Source organism: Ovis canadensis, chromosome 4 (genome assembly GCF_042477335.2).
Source record: "Ovis canadensis isolate MfBH-ARS-UI-01 breed Bighorn chromosome 4, ARS-UI_OviCan_v2, whole genome shotgun sequence".
NCBI classification, from domain to species: domain Eukaryota; kingdom Metazoa; phylum Chordata; class Mammalia; order Artiodactyla; family Bovidae; genus Ovis; species Ovis canadensis.
This window is the reverse complement of record NC_091248.1, coordinates 72,869,848-72,896,651: the sequence shown is the minus strand read 5'-3', so window position 1 is coordinate 72,896,651 and position 26,804 is coordinate 72,869,848. Positions and strand designations below refer to the sequence as shown.

The window sequence follows — 26,804 nt, the reverse complement described above, 5'->3', positions numbered from 1 at the left end:
GCATCTTGTGAGAAATAAATGAAATGAGGAATGTAAAAAGAGCTTAATAGTGTCTGTTACTTAGTAAAGAACTCAAAGACTTCTGTTATTGTTACCTGATACTGGGTAAACACATGGTGGGCAAACCAGCTTGGGAGTATAGTTGACTTTTTGCTCATTGTCTTAGTTCCAGCTGCTATAAAAATTTACCATAGACCAATTGACTTAAATAACAGACATCTCTGACAGTTTTGAAAGCTAAAAGTGCAAGATCAAGGTGCCAGTAGACCCAGTGTTTGGTGAGGACCCCTTTCCTAGCTTATAAGTTGCTACCTTTTTTCATAGTATCCTCCAGTCACACAGAACAGCAAGTTTCTCCAAACCCTTGCAAGGACACTAACCCCATTCAGGTGTGTTCTGACCTCCTGGTCTCATCTAAATCTAATAACTTCCCAAAGGTTATTAATATACCTCTTAATACAATCAATTTGAGGGTTAGGTTTCAACATATGAACCTTGGGATGATGCAAACATTGTCCTTAAGACTCAGCTATTCAGAAAGTACTGAAATCATGTTATGATACTATGGCTAACCAAGATATGCCTGGTTTTCCAATCTGTGCTAATTTGCTTTCTATGATATGGCCCTTTCCTACCCCATTAATCCCGTCATCTATTGCTCTTCAGCTTGTTTATTGTACTCCAAACAAATGGGTCTAATGTTCTGTCTCAAATTTATATCTGCCTGAGAGAATGAATGCAGAATACTAAGTTAACAGTTTAATAGTCCTAGGTGTCTCATTTCTTTTTCATCTTGAGTTCAAGATGCAGATGATTTATATCCAGTAGTCAAAAAAAAAAAAACAAAAACATGGAAATATGATGGTTGGTGTTTGATTACAAACCATAGAAAATAAGAGATGTTCCAGAATATGGAAGGTTGGTAAATGCTGTTCTGATTTCTTTCAAAAATCAGGGGAAATTAGATTTAAAAAACTATGGAGTGACAGTTCCAGTGTAAATCTCTAGCAAAACTATTTAATGGACATTTTAAATGGGTTTGAGTGGTTGGGAAAAAAATGTATTAGCTAGATATTAGTTTATAGAGAACAAAGTCAGCCAAGTGAAATGTACTATTTCTTTTTAAGGGAGGGTTATATGACTGGCAGGTTAAGGGGATGCTATAGACATTCTTCAGCAGGAATTTAAGCAAGTTATAATATCCTTAGCAAAGCCATGGAGAAGTGTAAGAGGGCTCTTAACACAATGCAATGACTTATCTGACCCAGTATATTTAATATGGGACCAGTTAGTGAGTACCCACTAGCAGGCTCAACCCCACTTAAGGCTCTGAGACCATTCTTGGCCCAGCTCAAGACTTAAGTCAGAGATTTAGTGACTTAACATGCAAGTCAGCATGATACCTGGTTCTCCCAAGCATCTTGCTTGAAATCTTGATTTGAGAGCTTGGAGTCATTTTTGACATCCCTCTCACTTATGTTCATTGTCTGTTAAATACTGATTACTTTTATCCCAATTATCCCATGGTCATTTTTCTCAGCGGCTATCTCGTCTTCTATCTATCTATCTTCTAACTATTGCAATGGGCTTCTAACCATGAATCTTTTTGCCACAGGGGCTCTGCTTCTCCCAACTGATACTCCATCTTGTCTTCTTCCTAAAAGTAAAATCCAATCTTGTTACTCTCCTGATTAAATATCCCAAACAAAATAAGATGAAAATGCCTTCATAACTGACCCAGATCTGTATTTTTAGATTCATTTCCTGTGTTTATTGGTGTACTCAAACTTTCCAGTTGTAAAACTTACTAAAAAAAAAAAAAAACTACAGTGATCAAGACAGTATGGTCATGGCATAAGGAGACACATATAGAGAATGGAATATAATTGAAAATCCAGACATGAACCATACATTTATGGTCAACTGATTTGACACTATGCCAAGACAGTTCAGTGGGCAAAGGATAGTATTTTCAAGAAAAATTTTCAAACACAATTACCAACATCCCTGAGTCAATTTTTACCCTTACCATATGCACAAAATGACTCAAAATGAATCAAAGACCCAAAGGCAAGAGTTAAGGTATAAAAGAATGCGAAGAACACAGAGGTGTCAATTTTTATGAGCTGATGTCAGAAAATGTTTTTTCAGATATGACAACAAAATCACAAATGATAAAAAATTGTTGACCTTACCAAGAGTTAAACCAAAGAGAAGACATTGTCAAAGTGACAATACAACCCACAGTATGGGAGAAAACACTATATATCGTGTATTTGAAAAGAGACTGCTATCTATCCAGAATATATAGAAGTTCTTATAACTCAATAATAAAAAGCAAACTGAACCCATTAAAAACTGGCAAAGAATTAAATAGACCTTTATCTGGAAAAGATATTGATATAGCCAATAAGCATGTGAAGAGATACTCAGATGCACAACTTTATTAGCCAGGAGGAAAATCTAAATCATATCCTCTAGAATAGATACACCCAAGAAGGCAGACAATAACAAGTGTTGGTGAAACTGGATAAAAAACAGAACCCTTGTGCATACATTTCAGTTTGCTGGCAGGAATGTAAGTGTTGCAGCTGTTTTTGGGAAACAGTTTGGCAGCTAAATGCATAGAATTTCCATATGACTCAGTAATTCCACTCCTCGGTACATATCCAAGAAAAATTAAAAGGTCTGTCCAAAAATGTTTACAAAATATTCACAGTAGCATTATTCAAAATAGTCAAAAAGTGGAAAAAATTCCAAAATATCCATGAAATGATGAATCAATAAACAAAACATGATATATCAATGCATGCAATGGAATATTTTTGGCAATAAAAAATCAACAACATGTTTATTAGTCCTAAAACATGGACCAATCTCAAAAGCATTAGGCTAAGCAAAAGAAGTTGGCTCCAAAATAAAAAATAACCCATATATTGTTTGATTTTTGGCCAAGGAAAGTTTTTAGGATAGGCAAATTTATAGTAAGTAGATTAATAGGTACCTAGTCAGGAGGGTGGGCACCGCTAATGGGTCTGGAGTTTCTTACTGGGATTATGAACATGTTCTAAAGTTAGATTGTGGTTATGGTTCCATAGTTCTGCATATGATAAAGTACACTGAAATATAGACTTTAAATAAGTGGTGAATTTTATGCTGTTAGTTATAGCTTAATAAAAATGTAATTAGAATTTTTTTAACTAAAGTGGTTAAAATTTAGAGACAGGTGAGAGAAAAAAGAAAAAAAAAACTTAAAATTTTTCTTTACAATGTGTGTGAGAATGAGGAGAAGCAATAATGGGCCACAAAAAATATTTTATGTCAGCTTTCTACTAAGGAACTTTCCTCGCATCTCATTGAGGCAGAAAGACGTGAGTTATCTTCAATAGCAAGAGTAAAAGGGCAAAAAACTCGAGCAAACCATCGAGTTTCCTAAAGAGGCAGACTGCGTCCTATGCTGTCACAATAACATAAGAAGTCAAGAGGAGGCCTATCATAGAGGCAATAATCTAGTATTTCGTAAAGTACTTTAATTCCTAGACTTTACAGGATATCTTTAATTTTCACATAGGTTAGAAATTATCTTAGAGATCCAACCTAAGACCCTCTTTCGGTATTCACAAGACTATTCATGAAGCACTATTTGGCCAAGCAGAAATAATGAAAATATCCATCAATGGCACTGGCTGAATAAACCATGCTGCCACATACACACAACTGAGTATTAAGCAACTAGGAAATAGATTGAGGAATATACATACCATTGCATATTCTTAAGCAAAACAACTCAATGGAAAATAGTATGTGTGTTACCACAGATCTAAGAAAAGAGGAGTGGTCAGAGGTAGTAGTTTGATGTTTTTAAATACATCTTTACTGGACTTGAATTGTCTAAATATTTTATCTGACGCTAACACAAAATTTAGAGATTAATCTTAGAGATTAAAAGTACAATGAAATTGATGGGAAAATCCTTTAATTGTACTGAATTTATATTTTCTAAATTAAAAATGAAACCCATTTTTACTTCAGAGGATATTAGTCAGGCATTTCTGGCATACATTGTCTGAATCTTCATGGTATATTCAATGACTGAAAATATTTAATGCTTTTGTTAGTATATTTTTATCTTATGGAATACTTATTATGTGGCTGCAAAGTACTAAACTTTTTTTCTTCTCATCTTATTTAATCCTGACAACGACACGGAGAGTTTTTATGAGCTACTTTTTATGGCTGTGAATACTAAGACTTGAGACATGGAATGACCTGGCCAGGATCAGTTTGACTCACCCAAGGTAGATGTCATCTAACGGTCTTAACCAAGACCATACTGCTTGTTATTAAATTGATACTAATCTAAAGGACATATAAGCATCATAATAGGAGTTAATAGTTAGAAAATGCATGGTTCACTTTTATTATCTTTTCCATTAATGAAAATCTTTTGCATTTTACACATCAGTTCAAGTAAGAGTTGATTAGGTTAATTCTTCTACCATAAAACAGGGGGGTGTGAAATTTGAACATGTTTGTAATATTTAAAACCTTTTTCATTTGTATTAGTATGCCACTGCTGCTGCTGCTGCTAAGTCGCTTCAGTAGTGTCTGACTCTGTGAGACCCCATAGACAGCAGCCTCTCAGGCTCCTCTGTCCCTAGGATTCTCCAGGCAAGAACACTGGAGTGGGTTGCCATTTCCTTCTCCAGTGCATGAAAGTGAAAAGTGAAAGTGAAGTCGCTCAGTCGTGATCAACTCCTAGTGACCTCATGGACTGCAGCCCACCAGGCTCCTCCGTCCATGGGATTTTCCAAGCAAAAGTACTGGAGTGGGGTGCCATTGCCTTCTCTGATCAGTATGCTACCTTTTTGAAAAGGGCTTCCTTGCTACCCCAGACAGTAAAGAATCCGCCTGCACTGCAGGAGATCTGGCTTCTTTCCCTGGGTCAGGAAGATCTCCTTGAGAAGAGAATGACTACCCATTCCAAGATTCTTGCCTGGAGAATTCCATGGATAGAGGAGTCTGGCAGGCTATAGTCATGGGGTCACAGAGAGTCAGACAGGACTGAGCAACTAACACACAGCATTACCTTTTTAAAAAAGGAAATACATTATTAAACAAATGATTAGTCAATGAAAGTAGTATAAATAAGACTCCATTGTTTTTAAATTACTATTTACTGCAAAGTTCAAAGGGGATAATTTTGGCCATTTTATAGATACATTTTGATTAAACTTCTTGGAAAGAGTGATGCCTAATTATATTCTCATAACACTTAGCATAGTGCTTTATATAAGTAACAAACGTTTGTTCAATTAATATGTGAAAACTTGCTACAAATAAGAACAGAATCCAGATTCAGTAAGAAACAATAATCAGCTTTTAAATGAGTAAAGTTGACAACCAAGCTCATCAATTGTCCTCCATCTTTATTTATCCTTTTTTTTTTTTTTTTGCTTCACGTATTCATCTCTTTCACAAACGTTTGTTGAGCAGAGTGCAGCAAGATTTGTGTATTGGCAGTCTGCCTGTGGAGCCCTCTGAATGCCTCTCCCACCAGGTGAGCATTCTATCTCACCTGGAGTCTTTTAAAGGACATATTCAAGAGACTGAGCCCTATAACACGTGGGACTTGCTTTTGCTGACTATTTTTGTGCAGCAATTACCGACTCACATACATACAGAGACCTGTCAGAAAATCAAATAAGTGAAATTGGCCACCATAGTGTGTGGTGGGTTCCCAGCAAACTGGGGATAGCAATATTGAAGATCCCTCTGTTGTCACCATTATAGATTGTGGAACCCAGGTTATAAAAACTTCCAAAAAAGACAGGAAACTAGAGTTTTATGTGAAAGCTGGTAATCTAGAAATTTTGACTGTGAGAAAAGCAATTAGAAAAATAGCAAAAAATTTAAAATAACCTGTGACCTCCTATGTAGTTCTGGCTGAATAGAACCTGTTTGCTGATTGAATTTGGCCTGTAGACCAACACCACATGACCTCTGCTTTATAATATGTTCCAAGTTCCATATTCTTGTCTAGCATTCCATCTCTTCCCTTCCCTAGGGGATGGATATGGGGATAGTTTATACTGTTTAGAAAAGCCTTCAGCTTGTAATCAGTATCTTGACCTTGTTCTATGACCTCACCTAGACAGTGGCTCAAAATATATTAAAATCCAGCATCTGCACAAAATCTCTATATTTTTATAGGTTTTCTCTTCAAGACCCAGGGCATAATTTTATGCCTCTTCATACATATGTGTAAATGTCATTTTTTTCCTTTTGTATCCCTCAATATTTCAGATTTGTTTCAGTAATTTGTACTTTTTGGACTTTGTTCTTGGGAACTCAGCACAATCAAACTAGAATTTGTTGAAAGAGAAATGGTTTGGGAACACACTAACACTGTTAGACCTATCACTTGATTTCTGTTTCTTACTTGTTTCTAGCCAATCCAACCTCATTGTCTCTTTGAGCTGAGTCTTCGTCTTAGGTTTTTTTGTTCAAAAAGACTGTCTTTTTAAACTTAAAACTGTCAGTCTTTAGACATTAGGAAAGTTATAGTTGGTCCTTTATGCTAAAAACTCAACTGTAGAGTCAGAGGTAAAGGATGAATTTCCTTCTCAGAGCTGACTTTTTGCATAAAATGAAAACCACCTAGCTGGAGTAAGAGATTTGAAGTTCCTTCTTCCCCATTTCAATTTCAAAGGCATCTTGGCACTCAAGCAATAACCCATTCAGAATGAGGAGTGCTGTCTAATCTCTGACAGCCACTGGTCAAGGAAATAGTATCTCTGGTGGAAGGAACCACCAACCTTATTGCAAGAGTATAGGTAGAACATTGTGGTAGATGTTGGCCCGTTCAGTACACAACTTAATCTATTTCTAGTGTGTCCTCTGTACTTCAGAGGGTGGAAAGTAGGGATCCCTTCAAACCTAGGACTCAGGATGTAATGTGGAGTCTCTCAATTAGATATATTTTCATGAGACTTGAATTTGGAACTATGGAGAGGCTGGGAAGCATCTAGCAGAAAAAAAAAAAAAAAAGGGTTCTGGGGGCAGTTGGTTGTCATAACAGCACTCTAATTCCACAGGCAGCCTCTACCTGAAGCAGGGGCAGAAGTCCCTTCGGTGGTCCTGTTGTGCACTATGGTTGGGGACTCCCTCCTAGAAACTCAAACTTGAGTCTCTTCAACCTTCTTAATAATTCTTGCAATCACTTAAAATTAACTTTAGTCTGTTGAAATGGATGTGTTGTGTGTGTGCTAATGACCGAAGCAACTTAGCACTCTCACACACAAGATACATCCATCCCTAAAGTTAGAGTGAAGTGTTAGTCACCTGCTAAATTATCCTATAGCCAGGCTAAGTACTGAGCCTCAAAGGAAACACCATAGTGACTGTATTTCTGGGTAAGGCACTAGGTAGGAAGAGAAGGTTAATTTGAGAATGAAAGAAAAACTTCAAAGGCAAGGACTCCTTGACCAAACACCTTACTGCTTCTTCAGCGATATCATCTCTAAATGTCCATTCATGTCGAAGGGACTTCTAATCTCCCACTTCTTATCCCTGGGGGTGGGGAGAATGGTATAATTTTGATTCGCTGGTGACTGGCCAGTCATGAACCACACCACTTCCCCTTGTACTATAAATTTCATGGGCTCCAGAGCTTTAGAACACTCTTGAGATAGCTCTGACAGTCTGAGCAGAGACTCACAAGTGCCCATTTGATAAGTACTCAGGTATTACCTGAAGCCTTAGCTTATATCATCTTCCCTGGTAGCTCAGAGGTTAAAGCATCTGCCTCCAATGCGGGAGACCCAGGTTCGATCCCTGGGTCAGGAAGATACCCTGTAGAAGGAAAAGGCAACCCACTCTAGTATTCTTGCTGGGGAATCCCATGGACTGAGGAGCCTGGTGGGCTGCAGTCCACGGGGTCACAAAGAGTCAGACACGACTGAGTGACTTGACTTTACTTAGCTTATATCACTGCTGAGAAATTGATTGGGCCAAAACATTTGTTCAGGTTTTTTCTATAAGAGCTTACAGAAAAACCTGAATGAACTTTTTGGCCAACCCAATGCTTTGCCTAAATTATGCATCAAAGTTTGAGACCAGGGGATCTCTGTTTTATATGCTTGCCAATCTGTCACCACTTCAGTCGTGTCCGACTCTGTGCGACCCCAGAGACAGCAGCCCACCACTGAGCACTATGCAAAAGGCAGGCCCTGTCTCCACAGGAACCTGTTTGAACAACTGTGTTCTCTTTCTCTGTATCACCACTCTCTCCCACGCTATGAGCTCTTCCTCCTCGATTTGTAAATGTGCTTGGTTCTTTCCCAAATTAAAAAGACTCAACCCATCCTCAATCCACACTATTTGCCAGTACCTTACCTTTCTTCCACTGTCTAAAATTTTCACAAATACTGTGGGGATGCCCTGGCTGAAATGCCTGGCTTTAAATATTTCAAAAAACCTAAACAACAGAGACTGGAAACTTAGTCATTTGAAAATAGCAAGTAGATTTTTAAGGGCAGATAAAATGCTTTTTTGTTGTTGTTCTGGAAAAATATTTAATTAATCATCTTTGTTAGACAAATATAAAGAAGCATTCTCCTATTATTCTTGTGGAGAACAGAACATTATTAACCCAAAGATCATATTTTTCTAGACCTAGAATTCTATTGGCAATATAAACCGTTTTGTTTTTCTGGAGTATATTAACATCTCTGAGATGTTCTTTGTCTTTGTTTATGTAATAGGAGGACATAAGAGAACTCATTTTGGTCCTGAATAAATTTAGAAGGACCAGTGTTGTAAAATGTTGCTTGCTATTGGGGGAGCTATGGGTATTCTTATTCAGGAGGCTAAGGGAGGAGATAAGTAATCAAGTGAATTGGATGCCTGCAGAAAGAACAGAGAATAATTAACAGGGGGATTATCTGCACCTGACATTGAAGAGCAGCTTAAAAAAGAAACCAGACTGGTTCCAATATTCAATGCCATATGTCTAATTGATGCAGAAAGTGCTGCTGCTGCTGCTAAGTCGCTTCAGTCGTGTCCGACTCTGTGCGACCCCATAGACGGCAGCCAACCAGGCTCCCCCATCCCTGGGATTCTCCAGGCAAGAGTACTGGAGTGGGGTGTCATTTCCTTCTCCAATGCATGAAAGTGAAAAGTGAAGGGGAAGTCGCTCAGTAATGGCCGATTCTTCGCGACCCCATGGACTGCAGCCTACCAGGCTCCTCCGTCTGTGGGATTTTCCAGGCAAGAGTACCGGAGTGGGGTGCCATTGCCTTCTCTGGCAGAAAGTGCTAATATTGTATAAACTGTCCATATGGAAAGGCTGTGATTCTATGAATTAGAATATTTTCACTAAAGTTGGAACATATTCTTCTATCAATTACTCAACATTCTTGAACGTACTTCATTCAAGTACAACCTGGCACAGGAAATGGGGATTTAAGGTCCTGAGTGGTAACACTACAATAAAAGTGGTGGCATGATATGGCTTCTATTCACCATTCAGCAAAATGAACCACCCCTTCTTGAAGGGGAAAATTTGCTTCCAAGACCGAGACAGAGAAAGTACAAGATGAGGCTGGGAATTTTATTTTGCTAAAAAGTAAGAATGTGTTAATAGAAGTGTGGGGACATGCCAAAGCACATTGAATCCGGCTTCAAGTGGCTCCTGATAGTCAAATATGACATAACTTGAGCATCAAAATTAAAGAAAAAAAAAACTTTGACAGTATTGATCATAACCAATTGAATAAAGTAGTAATCTATGAGTTCATACTGATATAAATAAGTGCATAAGTCAAACATTGGATCATGAATAGGATATTCACATAACTTCAAAATAATTCCCAATAAAAACCTGACTGATTACAAAGAGATGAAGAATAACTTCACAGCTACTATCCAGGCAGACACTACCTTAATCAAGAGATCAAAGCTAACACCACCAGTAATGGGAAAACTGGAAATCATGTACCACGTAATAGATGCAGTAAGTACACTGTATTACCTCTGTGATATTGCTACTCAAGAGGCATAACCTGAGCCTGATCACGAGGAAGTAGCAAATAAACCCGAACTGAGGAATAGTCTACACAATAACCAGCCTATAGTCTCCAAAAGTATAAAGTCCTTAAAACCAAGGAAAGACAATTTCAAATGGAAGAAACTGAAGAGAAATGACAAATATGTGTGGTCCTGGGCTGGATGTTTTTTGCTGTAAAAGATATTAAAACTTGAATGGGGTTTGATCATTACATGGGAGAACTTTATCAATGTCTTTCCTTATTTTGATGATTGTCTTGAGGTTATGTAAGAACCAACAAATAAAACAAAAATGGTTGTTATCATCCCCTTTTATCCTCAGTGGCCAGTAAGGCCTGAATATTGTGTGAGAAAACTAATGTACACTCTTTGTTTCTACTTCTTTACCTCTTATTCATGCTTTAACATACAGTAATTTTCCTTTTCTTTCATCTACTCCACTTTAACTGCTCACCAAGGATTTCAGTATAATCCTGGTTAACCAACCTTGTGCCGCTTAGATCTGTGTGATCTTAGAAACTTTATTTCCCCTGTGCCTCAGTTCACTGTAGTCTATCACACGGGGAAAATAATTGTGGTTGAGATTTAAATACATATAAAATGCCTAAAATCACTCTTGGCACAGGTTAAGTGTTCAAAAATGTTAGCTACTCATAACTATTTCCATTGCAGAATTCTTGCCTGTAATTCAGACCTATGTATTCAAATGCTCCCTGGACATTTTCAGCTGGATGTAGCATAGACACCTGGAACAGAATGCCAACACCTGAACTCTGCACATCAGGACTTGTCCCCATTTTTCTCACGTTCGTATTCCTTATCCTCACGAAAGCCTACACCAGAAACCTGACAACCACCCTTTATCCTTTCTTTGACATTTTTCCCATTCAATGGATGACTGAACAGTGTTAGTTAATTTTCTTAATATCCATTTATTTATCCCCCTCCTCCTTCTTCCTCCTTGTCACTCCATTAGTTCATCATCTCATTATCTCTCCTATGTTTTTGTCAGTTTGTTGAGTATTTGGGGAGGGAGGTGCTGTTTCTTTATTTTCTGAATGAGATGGAAGAACCCTTAAAGTGGAAGTATTTATGCAAGAGGTCTGGCAGGATAGGAGAGTGCCAGTCTGTCCATCTACCAAGAAATATAGATTCTGAAGTAGATTCTGAGATTCAGTTTCAGGCCTTTTTCAAAAATAGGCAGTGAGGAGTTCAACTTTGATCAGTCACCATGGTAATTTCCTAGAGTGAACTGAGTTGAAGGAGGCAGTGTGCCAGGAGCCTTAAGGCCTCAGACTTCAGCCCCCAGGCAGGCAATTATCTGGTATGGTCCTGGTCTCACTCCCACCCCTGACCCGAAAGTTCCCCTGCCCTCTTCTCAGCCTGAGAGTTATCTGGAAGGGTGGGCCCAGGACAAGTTTCCTGTCATCGACAAACATCTCGCCACTTTGACCACTTTGCCTGAGATGCCAGCTCAAGTGTTGGGGCTAGGTCACCACTCAGGATGAAACCCCCCATTGTCTCTCCTTTTAATGACTGCCGTTTACCTAGATTTCCTGCTTATCCTTGACTCTCTCCCATCACTTTTCTATTCTGTCTCAAAAATAATCTTTCTAAAATGTGAATATGAGTAAGTCTACCTTCCTCCCTTTAGTGAATTCACACTATCTTTAACATAGAATAAAACACTTCAGTATAGCTTCCAGGGCCCTTCTCTCTTGCTTTATGCTTGCTCCTCTCCTCCCTTCTACTGACTTGATCACAGTTCTGAACTAATCAGATACCCATGAAGTGAAAGTGAAAGTGGCTCAGTCGTGTCCGACTCTGTGACCCCGTGGACTGCAGCCCACCCGGCTCCTCCGTCCATGGGATTCTCCAGGCAAGAATACTGGAGTGGGTTGCCATTTCCTTCTCCAGAGGATCTTCCCAGCCCAGGGATCAAACCCAGGTCTCCCGCATTGCAGGCAGATGCTTTAACCTCTGAGCCACCAGGGAAGCCCACTACTTCACTAATAAGCACCGCTAATTCGCTCTGAGAACTCTGTGCAAACTCTATCCTCTCCAGGCTCCTGTTGCACTTATTTCTTGCTTAGCTAACTTTTGCACTTTTTTAAGACTGACCTCACCCATAATCACCTACAGGAAGCTTTGTGTGCACCCTGCAGTGGGTTACATGCTCTCCCATCTTGTGCTTCTTTCATCACAAGGTTTTATAGCTACCTGAGGTCTTAAATGTCCTCTATTGTCCTAGTCACCCAGGACTAGGTAACTGGGTGTATTCTCTATGTATTCTCTATTCCTGCATTACTCTGAAAACAACCTGAATGCAGGCACTCTGGATGTGTGTGGTTGTGTGAGTCTCTTTCGCTCTTACGTTGCATTCCTAGGGCCTAGTACATTGATAGAAATGTAGAAAAGATTTTTAAAAGACTTTTGAGGAAGTAAATAGCACCAGCTGGATTAGTGACTTTCTTAACTCTACATCATTTAGCAAATTGACAAATCATCATGCACTTAAAATATATTGACAAGTTAGTCAATATTTACTTTCTATTCTCAGTATGGCTTTCAATAAGTACTCAATAAACATTTTAAAATATACAAGTTTTTAATTAAGACATTGAACCAGATATTAAACCCTTCTTTAAAATTATTTCTTTAAAAATGTATGCTTTTCTATGCTTATAAGATATGGACTTTCTTGAGCCTTTAAGATAACAGCTACTTTTTAGTAGCTGACTTATTAAAGATAAAAATAATTGTGTTTTCGTGATTTTTCAAGGATTCTTTTTCTACCATGTGAGGCATTGGCATTGGAGCAATTCCCCACTCTCATTAGACCAATGAGTTGTTTTTTGTATTTTTCCTGTAGCTTTATAATCATCCAAACTTCACATGGTACCAAAAAGTAACTAGGACACTTTATACCACAAGAGTTCATAAAACAGAAAACATAAAAACAATCGATAAATCCTAAAAATGGGTCTCTTAAAAGTATTTTATAAAAGCTCAGAGGAATATCTCCAGGAAAATACAGACCTAGCTTTTATAAAGTTCTAGGTTTCTAGCTTGGGTGTAAATTAAGCCTCAGTGGCTTTACTTTATGTGACTGAAACAGATATGGCTCAAAAATATTTGTTGTTTGTTTCATATGTTTTCAGTGACTCTGGCTTGGTATTATATCTAGCTTATAGGCCACACTAAAATAAAGTACTAAGTGTGGAATCACCAAGGATTTCAACAATGGACCTATTTTTGGCATATCTCCTGGGTGATGGACAAACATTTGACAAAAGATTTGGACACGACTGAGCAACTGAACAACCCTTACATCTAGGATTCTGTCATCATGCTTAGGAAGGATCAACTCCATGGGTTAACTCTGTTGCCACTATAACAAAATCAGTCAGTTCTTCATCCTCAGTTGAATGAATTCCACTAAGAAATGCCTGGGATGTAGCGGTAGAGCCCTAACATTTAGCTAAGGCCCCGGGCGACTAGGACAGTAGAGGACATTTAAGACCTCAGTAGGTTATTGTGAAAGTGGAGCTTACCGAAGAAAAAAAGTAGATGCTATTTTATCTAATGATCTCTGTCAGCTCTACAAGGTCACCTGAAGGTGAGAATCTGACCATGCTCCAAAAAGGACACGGCCTAGGGAAGGCAGAAGTCCACTGACTCTGGAGGGATTCTACAGGCAGAGGTCACCACGTCAGACCTGTTTACATGGTCGCTAGCCTATAAGTCATGGATGTTACCTCTAGAGATATTTAATCTATTGGAACCATCAGAAGGTTATAAAAAAGCCCATTATTCTGTCCCACAGTTTAGGGGAAAAAAATCCATAAATATCATCAATGGATAAGTTAGCTCATCTCTAAAGCTCCTTCCTAACTTACAGAGCTACTGCAGCCCAAAGTGCTCCTGGTACCTTCCTAAGAATTTCCACATTTGGGTAGAAAGCCTTAGATAGATTTAATTCTTGTGACTTTCAGTAATTTACTTTGCGACTCAAAGTAGGATTTATCTGTAAGATAGAGCTCTTAATATAAATCGCATAGTTTCTGATTATAGAAACACCCAGTGGGTGGTAGCCTTCATTATTACTATATAATTAAATGTGTATTTCTTGAAATACTTTCGTAGTTCTCAAAGCCTCTTGAACAATGGGGAGTACTTATTGTCTACTTATTAAATACATCATCGAGTAATCATTTCCACTAAGTTTCTTAAGAAGTTTTGCCATTTATTTCAGATGTGAACCTGTTGACAAATAGATAAATGAATAACCAAAGGAACTACAGAAAGGAACACCATATTCCACCAACCCAGAGTAAAACAGGCATGAAAATATAAAAAAATGCAAATAAAAACCCATGCATTTATTTTTAAACTATTTATTGAAATCTGTCTATATACAAAGTGCTGTCATTAATGTCCAGAGAGCAGAGACGGTGCTCCTTAATGAGTATGAAGCCCAGTGAGAAAGGTTACACATTGCTGAGATAAGTGGTCAAATATAAGACCTTATAATACTATTTCTTCTTGTTTGTTTTATGTCTCTTCTGTAATATGGATAAAATCAATTATGGAGCAAGCTATAGTTTGTGCATTTTGCTGTTTAGAATAATTTCTAGCAGAGGTGATGACTATAATTTTTAAAGAATAATAGTGGCAAATCTGATTAAAAAGTAACCACAGTAGAAGTCTGAATTGTACTATAATCAGAATGCATGAGTTTTTGATCACAGGGCCTCAGACAACTCACATTTATGAACTTTCAGTTTTCTCTTTTGTAAAATATAAAAGATAGAACTGTGTCACTGTTTATCTTTTTTTATGTGCAGACATATGGGACTGAAGAGATATATAAGGTAAAAGAGGAAAAAAAATACCCTGGTGACATAGATATTATTAACATGGGAGGAAATGAGGATTTAGGAAGATTAAGTATTTTGTGAAAGGTTATACAAGGGAGTGGCTGAGTTGTGCCAAGGCTCTTAAACTCTTCTTACCATTTTCATCTTGGAAATACATATGAAAAGATAATTCTTGAGTTTGTTACTTTGCTCTCTTTACAGATTTTGTATAGCAGTTACCATTTAATCCCTGGCTGTAGTAGGTGTACAGTGGTTTTGACTTTATGTGCATAAGAATTATCTAGTAAGCTTGTTTAAAATGTGGGTTTTGGAATACCCTTTACCTCCCACACTGATTCACTGTATCTGGTATGGAACCCAAGAATCCATATTTTTAACAACTACTCCCCTGGTGATTCCATCACAGGTGATCCACAGATTACCTTTTGAGAAACGCCTACCTCCATCACATAGAGGATTTTAGCAGAAAAGCAGGTATCTTTCTGTTTTTTTAGAATCCAGCATATTGGCAGTGTCTAGGTCCTATCAAAATACCTAATTAAATATGTTTCATAAAGCTGAAATGACCTCAGGTTCAGTATGACCCAACTTATCTTTAATTGGATGGATTTGAACTGAGCCCCCCCAAATGATTTAATACATATGATTATATGCATATACACAAGGTAGATGCTTTCTGTGTTGGAAGAACAAAGAGTATTATTAATTGCTGATTTTTCAGCTAGATTTGATATTAAAATTCTTAAGGGAAATTTATTGTATCAATTTAGTAGATCAAAAAGAAACAGTGATATCTCTGGATTAGATTTTTAAGAAGTATGTAAATTTAATTCTGTGAAACAAAGCAAAACAGAACTTTGAGGCCTTGAGGTAATGTTTCCACAAATCTTCGCCTAGTCCATTCTTTAGAAATCATAGAGGAAGGTGCTCTACTGATGCTTTTATAAATCTTCTCTTCTGTCTCCTCATTAAATTGACTTTCGCCTTAATCGATCTGCTTGGCATACAGTGGTTGACTTTATACCTGAAGGTATCTAATCACCCTTTGTCTAATCCAGAACTGGTAATAGATCAATGGACAAACAAATTCAAGATTATTTTCAGGTTACTGAAATTCCTTGCAATTCTTTGTCAGGATAAACATCAAAGGGTTAGCAATTTTTCTGTTTGCTTGTTTTTGCTGTCATATGACTATTTATGGTATTCTAGGAATGTGTAAGGAGAATATTACTTTCAAAGTCAAAAGAAGAGGCCAGTCTAGGAGCTATTCTACCCAGACCAAATGTTTTGAATATTTGAGATGTAGTGTCTGTGTGGTCAGAAAACTAACCATTTCCCCAGAAAGCCTACTTAGTGTTATTTGCATTGTGTGGATTGTTGCATGATTGATGAATGATGGGACCATTAAGATACCACACTCCAAATTGTAGTGGGTGGACATTTTTTTCTGGAGAGAAAAAGAGAACTACTAATGTGTATCAGTGTCTATCTAGAATCTTAATAGACTCCAGGTTAATAAGGACCTTCAAGACTACCTAGTTTAATCGTTCGCCTAATTATGGGCCTCTACTGTATTCTGTTTGACTGTTGTTTTTAAAAATGTGACCACTTTGGAGTCTTTGGCTTATAGTTAAAAAAGCAGATGGCTGGACTTCAATTTTGTTTTAAAAATAATTGTGTTTATTGTAGGAAAATTCTGGATAAGATGATGTTTCCCTACACCAATATGTCAGCTAACTACCACCTCACCTTTAATGCTGCTTACAAGAAACACATTTCTTATAAATGTAAAGAATTTATTAAAAATCATAGCAATTTGATTTAAATAAAATTAACCATAAGAAAAGTAGAAAGAATTCACCATTAATGAACACCTGATAGTACTAGTCTCTGGGATAGTGCTTTATATGTAATCCTTTCAAAGATGTTATGAGAGCAGTATCATTACCATGTCTTACAAATGACATGGGTTTAAAAAGTACTAAACTAAAGGGTTTAGAAGGTACTAAACAATTTACCCAATTTCATATAACCAGTAAGTGGCAAAACAAGCTTCTAACTTGTCTGCTTGACTTGGAAGCCCATGATTTTTCTCACAGAGCCATTTGCTCTTCTCATTTATAATTTCCAGAAAAATCATCTGTGGAAAATTATAGCAATTATAGTTCTCAGTTTTCCTCTATTCCACCTCTGACATCTACCCCAGCATTGTGGAGAATCATAATATGCAATAGAAAAACATGGGCCTGGTAATCAGATCACATCTCCTGCTTTCTGTGTAACTTTGAAAGGTATCTTCTTTTTGAAATTCAGTTTATTCATCTGTAAAGTGGGTATAAAATAATCAGCCTCAATAGCACTTTCTAAGTTTTGTCTTCCTCTTCCTTCAATCAAGAAGGAAAGAAGAGTGGGAATAGGGTAAATATACTGAAGCAGGAGAAAATTTATCTTCTCTCCACCTGCTGTATCATATGTACCACCACCAATCCTAAATAGATGCCTTAGGACAATCTGCTGAAATAGTTGGACTGGAGACATTACAAACTATTGAAAGACAGATTAATGATAGTCATGAAGGAAACAACTCTGTAGTTCTGGTCCATTCAGTCTGTTCAGTTCAGTCGCTCAGTCGTGTCCGACTCTTTGCAACTCCACAGACTGCAGCACGCCAAGCCTGCCTGTCCATCACCAACAGAAGTGGTGATGGACTCTGGAAAGAGTTTATGCAAACTCATGTCCATTGAGTTGGTGATGCCATCCAACCATCTCATCCTCTGTCATGCCCTTCTCTCGCCTTCAACCTTTCCCAGCTTCAGGGTCTTTTCCAATAAGTCAGCTCTTCACATCAGGTATCCAAAGTATTGGGGTTTCAGCTTCAATATCAGTCCTGCCAAAGAACATTCAGGACTGATTACCTTTAGGACAGACTGGTTGGATCTCCTTGCAGTCCAAGGGACTCTCAAGAGTCTTCTCCAACACCACACTTCAAAAGCATCAATTCTTTAGCACTCACCTTTCTTTATAGTCCAGCTCTCACATCCATACATGACTACTGGAAAAACCATAGCGTTGACTAGACGAACTTTATTGGCAAAGTAATGTCTCTGACTTTTAATATGCTGTCTAAGTTGGTCATAACTTTTCTTCCAAGGAGTAAGCGTCTTTTAGTTTCATGGCTGCAGTCACCATCTGCAGTGATTTTGGAACCCCAAAAAATAAAGTCTGCCACTGTTTCTCCATCTATTTCCCATGAAGTGATGGAATGGGACACTATGATCTTTGTTTTCTGAATGTTGACTTTCAGCCAACTTTTTTACTCTCCTCTTTCATTTTCATCAAGAGGCTCTTTAGTTCTTCACTTTCTACCATAACGGTGGTGTCATCTGAATATCTGAGGTTATTGTATTTTTCCTGGCAATCTTGATTCCAGCTTGTGCTTCATCCAGCCCGGCATTTCTCATGATTTACTCTGCATATAAGTTAAATAAGCAGGGTGACAATATACAGCCTTGATGTACTCTTTTTCCTATTTGATACCAGTCAATGTCCAGTTCTAACTGTTGCTTCCTAACCTACATACAGGTTTCTTAAGAGGTAGATCACGTGGTCTGGTATTCCCATCTCTTTCAGAATTTTCCACAGTTTATTGTGATCCACATAGTCAAAGACTTTGGCATAGTCAATAAAGCAGAAATAGATGTTTTTCTGGAACTCTCTTGCTTTTTCAATGATCCAGCAGATGTTGGCAATTTGACCTCCGGTTCCTCTGCCTTTTCTAAAACCAGCTTGAACATCTGGAAGTTCACAGTTCACATATTGATAAAGCCTGGCTTGGAGAATTTTGAGCATTACTTTGCTAGCATGTGAGATAAGAGCAGTTGAGCAATAGTTTGAGCATTCTTTGCCATTGCTTTTTGAGGGATTAGAATGAAAACTGACCTTTTCCAGTCCTGTGGCCACTGCTGAGTTTTCCAAATTTGTTGACATATTGAGTGCAGCACTTTCACAGCATCTTTCAGGATTTGAAATAGTTCAACTGAAATTCCATCACCTCCACTAGCTTTGTTTGTAGTGATGCTTCTTAAGGCCCACTTGACTTCACATTCCAGGATGTCTGGCTCTAGGTTACTGATCACACCATCTTGATTATCTGGTTCGTGAAGAACTTTTTTGTACAGTTCTGTGTATTCTTGCCACTTCTTCTTAATATCTTCTGCTTCTGTTAGGTCCATACAATTTCTGTCTTTATTGAGCCCATCTTTGCATGAAATGTTCCTTAGTATCTCTAATTTTCTTGAAGAGGTCTCTAGTCTTTCCCATTCTATTGTTTTCCTCTATTTCTTTGCACTGATCACTGAGGAAGGCTTTCTTATCTCTCCTTGCTGTTCTTTGGGACTCTGCATTCAAATGGGTATATCTTTCCTTTCCTCCTTTGCTTTTTGCTTCTCTACTTTTCACAGCTATTTGTAAGGCCTCCTCAGAGAGCCATTTTGCTTTTTTGCATTTCTTTTTCTTGGGGATGGTCTTGCTCCCTGTATCCTGTACAATGTCATGAACCTCTGTCCATAGTTCATCAGGCACTCTGTCTCTCAGATCTAATCCCTTAAATCCATTTCTCACTTCCACTGTATGCTGCTGCTGCCGCTAAGTCACTTCAGTCATGTCCCACTCTGTGAGACCCCATAGATGGCAGCCCACCAGGCTCCCCCGTCCCTGGGATTCTCCAGGCATGAACACTGGAGTAGGTTGCCATTTCCTCCTTCAGTGCATGAAAGTGAAAAGTGAAAGTGAAGACGGTCAGTCATATCCGACTCTTAGTGACCCCATGGACTGCAGCCTACCAGGCTCCTCTGTCCATGGGATTTTCCAGGCAAGAGTACTGGAGTGGGTTGCCATTGCCTTCTCCTTCCACTGTATAATTGTAAGAAATTTGATCTAGGTCATACCCGAATGGTGTAGTGGTTTTCCCCACTTTCTTCAATTTCAGTCTGAATTTGGCAATAAGGAGTTCATGATCTGAACCACAGTCAGCTCCTGGTCTTGTTTTTGCTGACTGTATAGAGCTTCTCCATCTTTGGCTGCAAAGACTATAATCAATCTGATTTTGGTGTTGACCATTTGGTGATGTCCATGCATAGAGTCTTCTCTTGTTTGTTGGAAGAGGGTGTTTGCTATGCCCAGTGCCTTCTCTTGGCAGAACTCTATTAGCCTTTGCTCTTCTTCCTTCTGTACTCCAAGGCCAAATTTGCCTGTTACTCCAGGTGTTTTCTTGACTTCCTACTTTTGCATTCCAGTTCCCTGTAATAAAAAGGACATCCTTTTTGGTAGTTCTGATTATGCAGCTGTTAATTTAAATCACTTCTAATATTCTTGGACATTAATTTTGCAGAAATGCATTCTCTCATAATTCAACTAGTATCCTATGTTGCTAATCTTCAGGGGAATATTCTAGACTTGAACATACTTTAATAAGAGGATTCTTGGCTTAAGAACAACTTGATTGAATATTAACAATGCATCTTTATTGCATCTTTAATTCCAAGGACATAAGCATATTTTTACTATAATCATACCATTAAGCATATATTTACTCAACTACTTTGAATAGGTTAAGTGAGGTTGTTCCCTCCACTCTTTTATTGCATAATCTTATACTGTATTAACACACTTATATATGTTTCTACCACTGTTCTATACCTTTATTTTAGAGTATTTCACCTTTAGAAAAATTTTTTAAAATTATGTGTTCCATCGTTTGTTTCTGCTTAGCTGATTATTAAACTGAGTTTTATCTAATTTTTTCTTGAAGACAGAAATAATCTTTTTGTGCTATTAGTTTTATTTTCATCTAGACTTTTAAAGATCAGCACATTTGTCATGTTTACAGTTGAATGTCAAGACCAGCTGTGAATTAAGCAGAGACAGTGGATTATGTGGCTTAGATGGCATTCCCATTTTGGAGAGTGATCCTGATTTGAGGAAAGTCAGGGGTGTTTTGGGGAAGGTGATGGCACCCCACTCCAGTACTCTTGCCTGGAAAATCCTATGGATAGAGGAGCCTGGTAGGCTGCAGTCCATGTGGTTGCGAAGAGTCAGACATGACTGAGCAACTTCACTTTCACTTTTCACTTTCATGCATTGGAGAAGGAAATGGCAACCCACTCCAGTATTCTTGTCTGGAGAATCCCAGGGACAGAGAAGTCTAGTGGGCTGCCATCTATGGGGTCGCACAGAGTTGGGCACGACTGAAGAGACTTAGCAGCAGCAGCAGCACCAGCAGCAGCAGCAGCAGCAGCAGGGGTATTTAGCTCTGGATTTGAGGTGATCTCTATCACAGTTGTGGTTCTGCCTCTAGGTCTGTGCCCCTTTCCTTTGCAGGGACACACAATTACTATAAAACTGAAAGTTTGGGTTAGAACTGCTCTTAGTTCCTTTCTTCCTGGAAAGTCTTAAGAGTGTATGTTTGTTTGTTTGTTAATGAACTCATGCAACTCTTTAACATCGGTAAGTCCCCACGGCCACTATACATTTCTTACTATACACTATGTGCAGCCTCTGTCAGGCACTCTTAGACATAGATGGATCTGGCATAATTTTTAAATATTCTGCCTCACCAGCACCTAGTTGTATCTGGGTAAGGCTGATTCCCCCTAGATGAGAAGCAGATCTTACGTGGGTAGGTCAGAATGATGTGTAAAAGTCCTCACCAGTTTCTTTCGAATCCCTTATCAGTTGCTTTCTGTCCCTTGTTATTCTTATTCTTCCTGTCCCTTGTTATTCTTATTCTTCCTTAAGAGATGTGAGTGCACACTTAGTGCCTAGTTCAGGGCGATGATTCCATCCATGGACAATTTCAGGGAATAAGTCAAGGTGCTCTCTCTTTTCTACATGCAGGGAGCAATAGACTGAGGCGAACCTGTAAAGAAATCTCTCGGAGAATGGACAACCATTCCTTACACATTTATAGTAATAATACTTCTAGGTCCCTGTCACAGATTATTTATGGTTGCTCTTACATTTCCAATATGCATTATTCTACATTGAAAAGGCACTAGCATATCCAGAATAATAGGCCCTTTGTTATTTTTTTCATTAACTTCCTTACTCCCCCTCAATCAATTATAAAAAGCTCTTTCTACTGATGTTTTTTAACACTTCCTACCTTAGTATTAACAGTAAATTTAATTACCATGTTGTTTACCTATTCTGTTTTCCTTAATAAGCATCTAAATTACTGGATTCAAACCGCACTTGCAACACCTGATCATAACAATCCCCAACGATGAGTCTTCATTTATCATTGTCTTTGACTTTTAATCCTTGAGACCTTTAAAAAGTCCTGCAGAGCTGTGTTCTTAGTTAACATTTCTTGACTGCATTCTTGAAGTTAAATATTTTATGAGTAATTTTTTGCATCCAGTTGCATTTATGTAAAAATTAAAAGGCAGATTGGCTAAGAGTAAACTCAGCCTGCTTATTCCCCATTAATTTGTGATATTCTTAGTTCATATATTTTTTTAAATTTCTTGTCTCTTTTTTTTTTTTTTTCAGTTTCTTTGCTCAAATTCTGGGATATTATTTTTAGGACCCCTCTCTCAGGAAACTCTTGATTATTTACAGATTGATAAGTAAATATTCAGGAAAATCATGCATCTTCTTTATATTCCTTTCTAGGTTGTTTTTAGTCATACCTGACTCATTTTTACTGATGATACAGAGTGGGAGATAAAGGAGGTTGTCAGTTCTTTGAGGACTAAAACTGTCATTCATTCATATTCCTTATGAATAGGAATATGAGGAACAGGAATAATAGGAATAAGGTTTAAATAGCAGATATTTAGTTAGTATTTCCTATAACTCTCAGTAGGCTATGAGCTCTGTTGGCCAGATCGCTTGTACACATTGGACCCAGCAAGGACTACCATATGTTGGTTGGCTTTCCCTCTCTCTTTTGTTCTTAATTTGTTTATTTTTCACATAAACATACATTTGTTTAATTTTTTTCACTGACATATAGTTTATTTTCGGTGAAATACACTGATCTTAGGTATACAGTTTGATCATTTCTGACCACTGTGTACACACATAACCCACATCCTACCAAACTACAAAACATTATCTTTATCTTAAATTTCCTTATGTTTCCTCCCAGTCAAAACCTCCCTCTTTTCTTTTTTAAAGCATATACTAGTTCTGCCTGTTATAGAACTTCAAACAGTAGGAACTCTTGTGTTCAACAGATTTTACCAGTTTTTGTGGTTTGTCCTTGTAGCTCATCCAGCAGTATTTTGTTTCATATTTTTAATGGGCATTGAATATATCATAATTTCAAATCCATTCTCCTGTTGTTGAATTAGTATAAATCTGAAACAGTTAGCATTCTCTACAGTTTTTAGTTATTGTGAATTAAGCTGCTATGAACATTCCTATACAAGTCATCTGTGTATGTATGTGTATGTGTATCTATTTTTGTTTCTCTTAAGATACCTAGAAATGGTGTTGCTAAGAGGTAAGCATATGTTTATGAAAAACTTCCAGTTGATTCCTCAAATGATTACTATTCTATGCTCTCACTAGCAATGCGTGAGAGTTCCAGTTCCTCCAAATCCTTGCCCACAGTAGGCATTCTCAGTCTCAGTTGTATCCTACTGGGGGTGTACAATAGGACAGCCACTTTGTAAAACAATCTGATGATTCATCAAAATGTTAAACATAGTGTTGATGTATGACCCAACAATTCTCCTCCTTGGTACACACCTGAGAAAAATAAAAACATATGTTCTCACAGAAGTTTGTACAGGTTCAATCATGGCAGCAATATTTATTTTTATTGACAAATCATTGATTTACAATGTGTCAGGTATACAGCAAAGTGATACATATATATATATATGCATTTTCCATTATAGCTTATTACAAGATACTGAATATAGTTCCCTGTGCTAGACAGTTGGTCCTTGTTATTTATTTATTTTATGTGTATAACTTATATTTTATGTATATAACTGTATCTGTTCATCTCAAATTCCTAATTTATCCCCCCCTCCTTCCCCGTTTGGTAACCATAAGTTTGTTTTCTGTGTCTGTGAACCTATTTGTCTTTTGTAAATGGTTTATTTGGTTTTTTTTTATTGTGGAATATATATATATATATATATTAGATTGTGTATGTTAGACTATATATATATTTGGATTGTGGCATATATATATATATATATATACATGTCACACTTTCTTTATTCATTCATCTGTCGATGGACATTTACATTGCTTCCATGTCTTTCCTGTTGCGTATAGTGCTGCTGTGAATACTGAGATGTGTATTTGTTTGTTTTTTTTTTTTTTGCTTTGAATTTTTATCTTTTCTGGATATATGCCCAGGAGTTGGATTGCTAGATCATAATGGTGGTTCCATTTTTAGTTTTTTAAGGAATCTCCATACTGTTATCCACAGTGGCTGCACCAATTTACATCTGCACCAACAGTGTAGGAGGGTTCTCTTTTCTCCACACCTTCTCCGGCATGTATTATCTGTAGACATTTTGATGATGGACATTCTGATGAGTGTGAGGTGATACCTCATTGTAGTTTTGATAACATCATTACTCATAATAACCAGAATAGAAAATGGTTCAATGTTTATCAACTAATAAGTGGATAGATTAAAAGTGAAGCATATTCATACAATGGCATATTAGCAACAAAAAATAATGAAGCAGAAATATATGTTACAATATGCATGAATCTTTAAATCAATGTGCAAAGTAAAAGAAACCAATCACATGGCTGCATAGTGCATGATTCCATTTATTTAAATGTCCAAAACAGGAAAATGTAGATAGAAAGTAGATTTATGGTTTTCTATGGCTTGGGGGATTGGAGAAGGAAATGGCAACCCACTCCAGTGTTCTTGCCTGGAGAATCCCAGGGATGGGGGAGCCTGGTGGGCTGCTGTCTATGGGGTCGCATAGAGTTGGACACGACTGAAGCGACTTAGCAGCAGCAGCAGCAAGGCTTGGGGGGCAGGAAGGGGAAAAAGGAGAAACAAGGAGAAAGACATGCTATGGGATTTTTATCAGAGGGGACAAAATGTTCTAAAATTGAAAGTGGTGATGGTTGTATAGACCTGTGACTATACTAAAAAACCATTGAATTGTACACTTATGGGTGAATTGTGTGCTGTGTGAATTATATCTCAACAAAACTGTTTTGTTTTTTTTTTCCCAAAAGAACTTAATGCAGAGGGCATATAAGTACAAAGGCCCTGAGGCAGAGAATGGTTGGTGTGAATAAGGAGCAACTGGAAGCCCTGTGTTACTTGAATGGAGTGAATACAGCAGAGAAAGTAGCGAGAGATGAAGTTGGAGAGGTAGGTAGGGGCCAGGATATGTAGGGCTGTGTAGCCCATGAGGAGTGTAGAGTATTATGAACGTTGTAGGTGGTCCCTGGAGGGTTCTAGAGAGAGAATTAGGGTGATCTGATGGGTATAATAAAAACTCACTCTGCTTCCCTCGTGGCTCAGATGATAAAGAATCCTCCTGCAATGCAGGAGACCTGAGTTTCATTCCTGGGTTGGGAAGGTCCCCTGGAGAAGACAATCGTGATCCACTCCAGTATTCTTGCTTGGCAAATGCCATGGAGGGGAGGATCTTGGCAGGCTATAATCCATGGGGTCACAAAGAGCTGGACATGACTGAGCAACTTTCACTCTCTGCTGTCTGTATGGGGTGGAAACTACAGAATGGGAACAGGAAGAACAATTAGAAAACTCTGGCAGGAGTCTGAATGAGAAATAGTTGTGGGTGGAACCAGAATGAAAGCTGCAGTGGTCATGAAAAGTGGATGTATTAATATTTTGAAGTCACAACTTCTTGGCACAGGAGATATTTGATGTAAGGGAAAGAAAACTATTAAGGAAAAAAGAAAAGTGTGTATTTGGATGTGTGTTCCACTCCATAATAAAGCAAAAGCTGAGTTCATTATTTTAGTTTGCTCTAAAGACACAATAACAGTTTCCCAGGTGGTGCAATGGTAAAGAATCTACGTGCAATGCAGGAGACGTGGCAGAAGCCATGGGTTCGAACCCTAGGTGGGGAAGATCCCTTGGAATAGTAAACGGCAACCCACTCTACTCTAGTATTCTTGCCCGAAAAATCCCATTGACAGAGGAACTTGGTGGGCTACAATCCATAGGATTGCAAAGAGTAGGACACATCTGAGCACACAAACAGAACATTTTATTTGGAAGCGAAAACAAAATGGTCACATTTTTGTCTCTGCAAGCTCATATTTTATTCATATCCAAATAAACTCAGAGAATGTTCTTAATATTGTTGATATAAGAAGCAAATTATCCATAAAGTTCAAACACATATTTTACATACATGGTAATGACCTAAGCGAGAGAGCCAGAATGTTCTCTGGAAACATATTTCCCTGTGAAAATTTCATGTTGTAGTCCTGAACTGAATGTTTGCAATTGATCATTATATTTTCTTTCTTCTTAGCTTTGAGGTAGTTGTTTAAACATTGGGACATCTTGCTGCTGGACAATTTTTGTGCAGCCATTTTTACCTTCTCACATGGCTTCTTCTTATGTCTTCCATTGTTTATATATTAAACCTGATTCTGCAAATCTAAGTACTATTTAAATTAAATGCTCATTTTCTTTATGTAATCATTTCATAGTTGGTGTCTTTGCAGCAATGGATTTATTTTCTAAGTAGCATTTTGAAGTACAATGTACATGTGGAAAAGTGTCAGCAACATTTAAATTTTGTATTTTAAGTGATCATTTATATGCACACTGCACCTTGGGTGTATAGTTGTGAGACCAAGAGAAGATAAATAGTTCAC

General features: G+C 37.8%; 1 non-coding gene across 1 annotated transcript; it reads left to right on the top strand.

Moving 5' to 3' along the window:
• Positions 1 to 7,776: 7,776 nt before the first annotated feature.
• TRNAW-CCA (transfer RNA tryptophan (anticodon CCA)) lies at positions 7,777 to 7,849 on the top strand. The gene has a single exon. It is a non-coding gene; the product is annotated as a tRNA-Trp (tRNA).
• Positions 7,850 to 26,804: the final 18,955 nt, after the last annotated feature.